Raw genomic sequence first — 9,828 nt, 5'->3', positions numbered from 1 at the left:
AAATTAAAGTACATAAGTAATAACTCGCGTCATGGTATATTATTTAACACGTCGTTTTTATTAATTTACCGACGTGGATTTCTGTACAATTTTTATTAATATACGTCGGTTTTACCGACGTTGATTGTACAATTTAAACGGCGGTTTTTTGTAAGGACCGCCGTTGGTTTTAAAAATTTATTCTATAAATTTGTCGCTTTCATTCATTTTGGGTTTACATTTAGGGTTCCAGGTTCTTACTCTCTCAGAGACACTGTCTCTCACATCTCAAAGACAATAATTTGGATGTCTTTCTCAAAGAGAAATTGAGCTTACTCGCATCAAATCTATGTCCACAAGAAGAAGCTTGTCAACTAGCCTTCTCACTTCCTTGATCAAGCCTGATAGGACACTTAGTGCTTCTGAATACTCCTTGCTTTCCATCAAAAGAGATGCAAGCCTGGCCTCCACTCGCTGTCGAAGGAAAGTTCGCTTCTCAGGGAAATCTGAAGATTAGATTTGCTGGAATGAAGAAATCTGAAAATCAAAGAAATTTAAAATGAAGGAAATTAATGTTCTGGAATATGTAAATTTTCTTTTTTTGGATGACAGATTTAAAAAAAATAAGAGTATAAAAACAACGACTGTTTTTGTATTACTGTTGACGTTTTTCGTCGTCTTAAGTAAGACTAAGACGACGTAATATATTTGTTGAGCGACGTTGATTTGTTTTTTAAACGTCGTTAGGTATAATATAACCGTCGTTGAAAATTGTCTCTCTTATTGCAAATTTGCAACGACGTTAGGTGTAATATTTGTAGATACACAAAAGCACACACATCATCAACTTCCAAAAAATTGTCTCTCTGATTGCAAATCTGTGTCATCTATTAAGATTATGATGTGGAACAGAGTTCCATCTGGTAAGATTTCGTAACCCTTGGGATCTCAGGAAATTCTGGTTATGTCGGCGGTTTTCTATATAAACCGTCGTGGCTATTTCAATTCTTGTCATTAAGTAGATCTACCGACGTAGGATAAGAAAATCAAAGAAAAAAATTGTTAACAAAAAATCTTATTAAGACGACGGTTTAAATTAAATGTACGACGTATAAAATGAATAAATACGACGTTAAATTTTATTGTACGATTTAATGATAACGTCGTAGAACTATACGATAATGACGTCGATATTTTTATATTATCCGTCGTTGTAAATTAATTTAATACGGCGATATTTTGTATTTTAAAACCGTGGATTTGTTTGTAATTATACGGCGTCTTATACGAAAACCTCGTCGTTTTATTTTATGAGTAAAAACGGCGGCTTTTATTGAAAACGTCGTCTTTACTTTCTACGTCGGTCGATTCATAACTTCTGCCGTTCTTTGTTTGCTTTGATTTTACACTGCGAAAATCTGTTTCAAATAGACATCGGTTGTTTAATTAGGTACGTCGTTATTTTTGAACAGCCATTTGAATCTTCATTTTTGGTTGTCTAAGGTGGTATAACACGACGGTGTTTTTAGAACCGTCGTCTTTTTAAAAACCACGACAGTTTTCAATTAGACCGTCGTTGTTTTCTGGTCGTCTTTTTCACTTTTTGTAGTAGTGTGGCCACCATTAGAGTTTCTACAGATGACTTTTCTGAAGAAAATAAACTTGGACAAGGCGGATTTGGATCTGTTTACAGGGTAATGACAAGTTAACAAGAACTTATAACTTTGATATTTCTTGAATGCCACTTGTCTCATTTCTGTTTTTTTATTCCGTACCTATATATTTTTTCAGGGTAGGCTTCTCAATGGAGAACATATAGCAGTAAAAAGGCTCTCTACAAATTCGGGGCAAGGAGATTTAGAATTCAAAAATGAGGTCTTATTAGTGGCTAAACTTCAACACCGGAATTTAGTTAGACTCTTAGGTTTCTGCTTAGAAGAGAGTGAAAGGCTTCTTGTCTATGAATATGTCCCTAATGCAAGTCTCGATCACATCATATTTCGTATGTCTGGAATTATGCATTGTTTTCGTTTGACGATGAATGTTTATTATAAAATTCCAATTGTGAAACATGTATGCAAGCCAACATTGTAATTGAAGTCTTGATTTTGCATTAATATATTTGCAGACCCAACAAAGCGTGCACAACTAGATTGGGTGAGGCGCTACAAAATCATAGTAGGCACCGCTCGAGGCCTCCTTTACCTCCACGAAGACTCTCGCCTTAAAATTATTCATCGTGATCTCAAAGCTAGTAACATCTTGATAGATGCAGAAATGAACCCCAAAATTTCAGATTTTGGCATGGCAAGGTTGTTCGTGCCTGATCAAACGCAAGGCAATACTAGTCGGATTGTTGGGACCTTGTAAGAATATGCACTTAACTGCCTGTGGGCTTATGTCTGTTATGTCAACAATTTCCTTTCCATATGTGTTGGTGAACGCAGACATTATTTTTGTTGATATGCAGTGGGTATATGGCTCCAGAGTATGCAATGCATGGGCACTTTTCTGTTAAGTCCGATGTCTATAGTTTTGGTGTGTTAGTTCTAGAGATAGTCAGTGGACAAAAAAATAGTGGCTTCCAGCATGGAGAAAATGCGGAGGATCTTCTAAGCTTCGTAAGTGAAAATATAATGTAGTTTTGGTATCTCAATACAATTTAGTGCAACGAATCAAAGAAAGAAAACTTATCTCTGATCAAATTCACAAATCATTGCAGGCCTGGAGAAGTTGGAGGGAAGGGACAGCTTCAAATCTAATAGATCCCACATTGAAGACTGGTTCAAGAAATGAAATAATGAGATGCATCCACATTGGATTATTATGTGTGCAAGAAAATGTAGCTGATAGGCCACCCATGGCTTCTGTTATTCTCATGATGAATAGCTACTCCTTCACTCTCCCAGTGCCCTCCCAACCTGCATTTTATTTGCATAGAAGCATTGGATTCGACATGTCATTACAATCTGAATATAATTCAGGGGCAACAAGGTCAGATCGATCCAAGAGTAACTCTGTCATAGTAATGGAATATGAGACTTTTACTGAACCACATCCTCGCTAGTGGTTGAAGATCGATCCCTTTTGATTCATTTTAATTCTTTCTTATCTAATTCAATATGTTGTGGTTCATTCATTAATTGTTCAAGTACGGTTCTGAATAAAAAAGGAAATGCTATATAGCAAAGCATTTACTTCTGATGGATTTGTGGAGAAAATTATCCAAGTCTGTTGATTTTCAGGCTCTGGATCAATGTGAATCAAACCAGAGTGTAATTTATTATATTTTTATGACAATTCTGTATAATGAATATCCTGTTTTTGATTTGGTAATTTTTGGATTGATATTGTGCTGCATGAGACTCGATTGGAGCTTGGTGCGATCTGTGATCTTCGATTTTGAGGTAATTGATTTTTTTCTTGTGAATTCATATTCGTTTTTTGAGGTATTCGATTATATTGTAGTCTGATTTTTGGTGATTGCATGTTCGATTAATTAAAATGCTGATTAGGTTTTCACTTTTAATTTTTGCAGTCTTGAAGTTTAAATTTGAAATGCAGATCCAATTCTTCTTGATTTTATTTGTTTATTTTTGTTATTGTTGATTTGGAGGTAAGCTATTTGATTTTCTGATTTCGTTCTAATTTGTAGTTAGATATCCGTTTGGGTTTTAACTTGTGATTTTAATTTCTTTTTGTTTATAATTTGGATTGATTTCAGATTCGTTTTGATTGTGGATTTGCTCTTGTGTTTTGGTTTGAGGTGTTGTGAAAAATTTACGATATTCGATTTGGTTTTCATATTAATTGAGGTATGCTTTTTCAGTTGAATCGGAGTATATTCGTGTTTTTTCTGTTTATGCACTATTGGTTTTTGAGTCGACTATAATTCACTATTAATGCACTCGGCATCCACTGTTATTGCTAGTAGTCATTTTTGTTTTGTTTGTTTTTTTGTAGAGATGTGGATGATTCAAGAGTGCCAAAGTGCACCTATGGTGCTGGAACTTTAATGCTTATTTTGTCTTCAACTACTACTTTTGATTGGGTGTCCAACGAGTTGTGTAGTAGGTTTAAGCTTAAGTTAGGTCATTTTGAGTTGAAGTACTCTTTTACGGATTGCTCCAATTGTTTATTGGAATCGGATGATGATTTGAAAATCATGTTTGTGGAATGTGGACTGATGAATGATCAATTAATTCACATTGCTGTTAGGGATAAGGCTGTAGTGAATCATGTTCAAACTGTTAATACGAACATAATTGCTTCTCCTTTTTTGTTGGAGGTTGTTCCTAGTAATGACAATTTTACACAAGATGAGGATACATGTAAAAATTCAAGTGTGGTTGGTATTGTTGATTCAAGTGCAGCTTCTTCTTCTTGTTTAAGTATGGATTTTGATGGTATTAGCAGTGAGTTTGGAAATGATTATTTTGGCAAATATGGTAGTTGTGGAGGTCGTAAGTATTTGTCTACTGATTGGGAGTGTTATATTACTCATGAGGGTCAGAAGTTTGAGGATGGAGTTTGTGAATTCCGTGATAAGTTGGCTAAGTACTTGATTGAGAATGATTTTAAGATAAAGTATTTGAAAAATGAGCTTCGTTGTGTTACTGTCGTGTGTGCTAAGAAGGAATCAAATGGCTGTAAGTGGCATGTGCATGCTGTTAAGTCCAATGTAAATGGATTTTTATATATTAAGAATTTAAATAACGTACATAGTTGCAGTGGTTTGATCCGTGAGAAGAGAAATAAGGCAATGGGGTGTCGTTTGGTGTCTTCAATTGTTAAAGATAAAGTTTGTAGCAATCCTTTGGTAAGGCCTATTGAGCTCATTACTGATTTGAAGGCTAATTATGGATTGGATATCCCTTATCATATTGCGTGGTATGGGAAGGAGTTGGCTACTTAGGATTTACATGGTGATCAGGAGTTGTCTTATGCTCATCTGCCTTGGTATGTGGTTGTTTTGAAGGCCAGTAATGTCGGATCTCATTGTGTCCTTGTCTGTGGCGAGGATGGTTCTCGTTTCTAGCAGATCCTTATATGTTTTAAGGCCTCCATTGATGGTTTTCGTTGGTGTAGGCCTATGCTGTTCATTGATGGTACTTTCGTCACAAACAAATACAAGGATACTCTTCTAGGAGCTACTGCAAAGAATGGAAATAAAGGTATGCAATGTTTTTTTTTTCACTGCTGTTGTTACAATTTTTTGTACCCGTTATGCAAATCAATTGATGTTAAGTAGTATGGAGTTGTACACTTTTATCGTACCCATTATGCAAATGTAAATGATGTAGTTGTTGACTTCCATTGAGTGTTATGAATAGTATAGTTATGCAAATGTAAATGTTGTAGTTGTTGACTTCCATTGAGTGGTATGAACAGTTGCTATACTATTCATACCTTGCATTTGAGTATTTTTATGCATTGTAACACTGTTAGCTCTTGCAATGTTCAAACTAACTAATATAGTTCTTTGTTTCTTGCAGAGGTATTCCCTTTTGCCTTTGCGATTGTATCGAGTGAAACTGTGGACAATTGGAGGTGGTTTCTGCAAAGGATATCTGAAGTCTTGGTGGTGCTATTATGGTTAAGACTGTTTTTCCTGCTTCTGCCCATGATTTTTGTCTATATCATGTGAAAGAGAACTTGAAAAAGAAGTATCCGCATTCTGTTGGTTCCTCTTTCTAGGATCATATTTTCTGGTGTATAGGCTAGGTGCAGCGGAAATAGGTATTTTTAGGATTAGGGTTTTGATGTTGTAGAAACGGATCGAAACCGGCTTTGATACCAACTCAAAATAATTAGGGTTTAAAACTGATATGTTTATTCTTCTCTCAAGAAGGAATATATATACTACATACAGAGTGGTTACAAATAAGAAATATGTACAAAATCTACTAATTCTACTCAAATTAATTACAATAAAATATAAATTCTATTCCTAATAGGAACGTTGACTCACGCCAACATAAAAAAGAAGATGTTTAACATTTGATAATGAGATATGGCCCCAAAAAGCCAAATGACTCTATTGATATAAGAAAAAAAAAATTATATGTTTGATAAAGAATAAAAATTAAAATTCTCACCAACATTGCTGAAGCTCTAATCCTTTATCGCTAAAGCTCTCTAACTCAGGCCCCTCAGAAATAATGGGCGGCACGCGAAAAAATTTGGGGGAAAGTGAGGGAAAAAATTTATTATCGAGGGTATTTGACATCTCTCGGAAAAACGTCATCGCAAATGTGTATTTTTTTTTTAGTTAATTAACTTTTAATTTCATAACAAATAAATTTAAAAATAAGAAAAATAAACTAAAAAATCCTATGAACTCCTTGTGACATCCTCTTCACCTTAAAACTCTAAAAATCTAATTTTTGAATTATAAAAATACAAACTAATAACAAAATTCAACTTTGTTCATAGACAAATCAAAACATTCTATCACATAACACTCTTGTTTATTGGATTCAATGATTCTCATTAACTCAAACATGTGGAATCAATGGCGGAATCAGGAATTTATTTAGGGTCTGGCTAAATTCTTTTTTCTTGGCTTCTTTTATAAGATAATATATAATTATTCAAATTGTCTAGAAATTTATTTTTTTGGTAAGGGCGATAAAGCCTAAAAACAGAATAACTAAATGTGAACGAGGCCTATAGTTTAGTTAAATTTAGAAATTATTTTTCCAAACACTAACATAAATAAGTACAACCAAACCCAAAAAAAAAAAAAACACACACACACACACACACAAATCAATAGAACTAAAAATTGGAGCCAATTAATTAGCAAACAGCCAATGAATAAAGATAAGAAACTTGAGAAATAAAGGTGAGGTAATACCTTAGATTGCATGTAGATTGGGGAAGATTCAGTGCTTGGTACCATTGATTTAATGATGTTCTACTATATTAATGTTGTATTTGAGTTTGACCAACCACAAACAATAATGGAGCATGAAGATAAGTGTAAGTTGTGTTATTTTAATGTTATAATGTTTTACTATTCCTTTTTTAAATTTTTTGTAAGTTTAGTGTAGCACCCCGACTCCAAATCTAATTCCTATTTTAATTTATTTAAAATGAATTACGAATTTACCCTTGGCTTAGGGGTAAATTGGTCATTTTGTTATCCGGAAGGATTTTGGGACCAAGACTGGTATTTTTGGGTAGGTCGTACTGAGATGAATTCGTAGACACACAGTAGGCTTGAATTGGAGTTGTAAGGAAGATTTGGCGATCAAAACACTTTCAGTGGCAAAACTGTAAATATTTCAAAAAGTTTGGTAAAAAAAATCATATTTTTCACTTTCACCTCACTCACTTTCTCTCTCTCTCTCTCTCTCTCTCCCGAGTCCATCTCTGCACACGCGAAACCCTCCCCTGTTACTGTTCACCGAGACGGAAACCACCACACCGCCGCCACATCCGACCACCCCAGCCCTCGAGAATGGTCCCGTTCGACTCGTCATGAAGCCACGAACCTGAACCACACAAAGTCGCCGCCGAAAAATGCGGGAATTGCCGACGGCATCAACTGGTTCAAACCCTAGTCTTCCCGACGTCGCGCCCTCGCCTCCGCCGCCCGATTTTGGTGAAAAAGGTGAGGTTTCTTCCTCTTTTTCCTTGGTCTAGCTGACTATTGCATAGGTTTGGATCGATTTGCTGTGTAGAAAACTGATTTGAAAACCTAGGGTTTGACTGGATTTCAAAGTAAAATTCCGGCCAGTTACCGTCCGAATTGGACCTTCCCATAGTTGAATGATGTGATCCTGATCTCGAGTAGAAGCTAGGGTAGGAAGGGTGAGCTCGGGTGTGGAGTTTTTCCGTCATCGAAATTTACTCTACACACCCACTCGCTGCCGGAGCGTGTGGTGGGGCGTGGGAGAGGGTGGTGAAGTTGCACTTTGTCCCGATGAGATCCTCAGGTTGTCACGAGTGCGTAGGATTTCGCGAATCTGAATTCGGACGTCATTTGACTATCGAACGAATTTTCGCATATTATGCATTATCCGGGTTCGATAGGTTCTGACCGTTGGATCGTTTTCCAATTAAAATATGTTGTTCTAGGTATTCCTAGAATCGTGTAGGACTTCGCGGATCGTGAATCGGAACCCCGAATGTTCCGATTCCATAATTCAAAGTTTGTGGGTTAGCGATAACCGTGCAATCGTGAGCGATTCCTAAACCTGTAACCGAACCTTAGGATACCTCCTTCAACGTACACGTACTGAGAATTTGGGGATTTAAGTATTTTAATTTGTGATTTCCGCTTCGAAGTAATTTTATATTAATTAAAGGTTCGTATCTCGAAATAGGTGCTCTGCCTACACGTACTCAGCAGGTAGGACCCTCTCGTGGTCAGGCAGCATGAGAATACTTGTGAAGTGGACTTTGTTTTCAATCATATGCATGGTTTTATTGATGAAAGATTTATGCATAATATTTTTAATGGTTTATTGAATATATTATATTCATGGGTTGAATTTGATGTTTGTATAGCGCTTTGGCAATATATTGTGGGTTTGGCAAATTTGGGTATTGAGAATACGTTTTATATGGATTTTGGGAAAGTTATATATATATATATACACACTATAGGTGGGATACTTGGGTTGTTGAGGTGAGTTTGTGAAAGAACTTGAATATGAGGGGTTGTTGAGAGAAGTTGTATGATTACACTATGTAAGTACTTTCCCCAGTTATTAGGCTTCCCACACGTGGCGTTGGATGATCCGGCGTGTGAGACACTTTCCATACGCGACGTTGGATGTTCCGGCATATGGGAAGACTCTGTATATTGCTTGGGATCATCACGCATGGCGTTGGATGTTCCGGTGTGTGATGATCCAGTCTGCGCGTGTAGGACTTAGTATTGGAGCTACACATGGCGTTGGATGTTCTGGTGTGTGAGCTATGGAGTTTCGTCCACCGGTTAGATCGCTCATCCCTAGACGCAGGATAGCACCTGAAAATCCTGCGGGCTAGTTAAACGATCCCCAAATTGGATTGTTTCCCCGGTACCTAGGTAGTGTGATGAGTATATTGTATAGTTATATACATATAGTTGGGAGAGTGAAGAAATTAGAGTTTATCAGTGGGTTGGCAGGAGCAGCAAAATTGTGGGAATGAGGTTTATGGATGGATGGAGTGATTTGTGTTTTTAAAGGGTTTTTCAATGAAATATATTTTTGTGTAATTAAATTATGAATTGTGAACCTGCATGTCTTGAGCATTACTTTTACACGGTAGGGTTACTATGTTGTTTTAAATGCAAATCTTGTTTTTGTCTACTCACATGTTTTCTATTTTTCGCCCATCCCAGCCAGTAGTCGCTCTAGAAAGCATGCAAGTGGTGTACGAGGCTCGCACGGTGAACTTCCCTAGTTAGGATTTGAGTGATTTTTTTCTACTCAATTGTTGTTGTAAACTAAATTCAGTAGATGCTTTGTTATCGCCCATGTTAGATTTTACTTATGAGGCCAGAGGCCATTTAGTATGTTTTGTTGTATGATGGAAGCATGCTGCTGGCTGGGATTATTTTGTGTATGTTGCAGGTTGAAATTTTTTTGGATTTGCTCAATTTATAGGGGAGACTCTGCCAAAATCTTGGTAGAGAGTCTCAGTTTTTAGTAAGTGGGCCCGGCATCTGGATGATGTCCGAACAAAGTCGGGGTCCGCTTCGGTCTCTGGGAAATTTCAGGGCGGGTCCTGTCATTAAGTTTATCTGATCTTGCCCTTTTCTATTGGATGAGGAAAAAAAAAAGTGCTATGTGTGGCTATGAGGTAGTAGGCTAAAGATAAAAGAGTTTGTAGCAATTTTCGGTGCATCTT

Source organism: Prunus dulcis, chromosome 6, assembly GCF_902201215.1.
Source record: "Prunus dulcis chromosome 6, ALMONDv2, whole genome shotgun sequence".
Classification (NCBI taxonomy): Eukaryota; Viridiplantae; Streptophyta; class Magnoliopsida; order Rosales; family Rosaceae; genus Prunus; species Prunus dulcis.
The sequence above is the reverse complement of the archived record's forward strand: the minus strand, read 5'-3'. Positions refer to the sequence as shown.